Genomic DNA, 2148 nt, shown 5'->3' on the forward strand with positions numbered 1-2148 from the left:
AGTCATCGGTGGAGAACAACAGATTCTGGACCAGTCAGATGAAAGCAAACAGGAAAATGAGAGATGTGGAGACGGCTAATAAACGGTCTTATTCCAATACAACCTATTATTGTTTCTCAGTTCGACAAGCCATATTTGATCAATAGGAATGTTCGTGTTTACTTGTGATGTTGACAAAGGAATGTAAACTTTTCTTGACAAAATACAGATAGATGGTCAGCCATACTTGCAGAATTTATATACTGCTGCATTGACAAACTACATAATGTTTAAAGTTTGCATATTTAAGTATGAAACAAATGTCAGCATATTTGTTGTACGTCTACTTTACATTTTATTCACGGACTGTTATTTGTATACTTTTGATTGTTGCATTTAATAAAAACCCTTGCATTAACTTAAACCCCAAAAACAGATTAGGAAACTGCTGTTATATCACTAATGTTAAGTGATACTTAATTTTTAGAAAATGCTCTAGATGTCAAACTAAATATTATACGAGTATATAACATCTGGTTATGTCTGAAGTAAGGTTGTTGCATTTTTTAAAAATCTTTAGTACTTAATTTCAGGTTTCAATAATTATTTTTTACCAAATCAACGTTTTTTGACACTACTTCATGTTTTTCATAATTGAACATGAGTTACTAGCTGTTTTATGAGTTAGCAATCAGTTTGGAAGCACCTTCTCAAGCTCTGCTCAAGTATCTGCAAATGCTCCATAATTGTTTTCGTACACGTTTTGGGAAAAAAAAGAAAAGTGCTACACAGTTTCTTAAATCTTGGAAATTACGCGACACAAAAGAAAAGGTTATACAAAAGAAAGTCATTAATTTTCGAGTGAACTATCTCTTTAACATTAAAAACATGTGGAAATGAGAAGACTGCTGAAATGGGTGAGATCCCTTCTGTTTACGCTATAAATAAAAAAATATTTTCATTCTAGAACAAAATAGGAGCTTTATTGCTGATAGAAAAAAAGTGAAGGACAATTAGAAACTGATTAATTCATACGTTTTCAATCTTATTACGAAGTGCAATTGTGAAATAAAACAACACTTAGTGATTGTGGTCAGAAATGGCATAAATATCTTCTTTTTTTTTTTTTGCAAGTTTCCATATTAAAAATGGTATTACCAATTCATCTTGATTAGCTCAGTTCACATATTCAACATATTTGGTTTAACCTTATGGATTACAGAACACAGAAAGAAAGGCCGACAAACTAAAGTAAAACTGATGCTGGAGGTTTCTGTACAGTAATTTGAATGTACTGCATATTACAAACAAATGTACTTTATTAATACACATTCTTGCTCTTACTGTGAATGAGTCATCAGTGCACATTATTTAACAGAACTAAAAATATGTCTTTATAATATTTTATCAAAAGTAAAAATGACTTGAATGTTTTCAGCTAATGCCACCAAAGCTGGTTAAGTTTCGACTGTCGGGTGCTAGTGGTGTTTCAGGCAGGGTGTAGTCCTCCATAATCAACAGCAAACTCTTGTATGAAACGCCCACTGTTCTCAATCTAATCAAACCTCCCCGCAACATTTTCATGTTGTGTTACAAAACTGATGAAACTATGAAAGTAATTGTTGCAAGTAGAAAGAGTTGCAAATGTCAATAATGTCATGGTGACTTTTGGTCTGTTCCAAATCAACCATACAAGCATTCCCAGAATGCACCAGAAGAAGTTTGGATGGGTGAATTATCTGACCTATAAAGAAGGTCTAATGAATGTTCAGTCTGACTTCCTCCTCTAGGCTTTAATGTTTTACCGATCTGAAAGAGGTGCATTAACTTAAATGACAATAACGGAGTAGAAAAATGTTATTTACATTAAAAAAATATATATATGTACAATTTACAAGACAGATGCAGACTTGGGAAACCCAAAACAGAATGATATATGAACTGTCATCAGGCACTTTCCACAAAGAGGCCAAAAAACAAACAAAACAAAAATGGTGAGAATTAAGCATATATATATATATATATATATATATATAGTGCTGGAATGGGTAAGCTTGGTTTATAGATATCGATAAACTTCACAACAGTTTGATATATATATATATATATATTTCAAACCGTTGTGAAGGAAATGAACCCTATTTGTGGAAAGTGCCACCAATTAAAGTA

The sequence above is a fragment of the Sinocyclocheilus rhinocerous genome, unplaced genomic scaffold (assembly GCF_001515625.1).
Source record: "Sinocyclocheilus rhinocerous isolate Xijiao unplaced genomic scaffold, SAMN03320098_v1.1 scaffold182, whole genome shotgun sequence".
NCBI classification, from domain to species: domain Eukaryota; kingdom Metazoa; phylum Chordata; class Actinopteri; order Cypriniformes; family Cyprinidae; genus Sinocyclocheilus; species Sinocyclocheilus rhinocerous.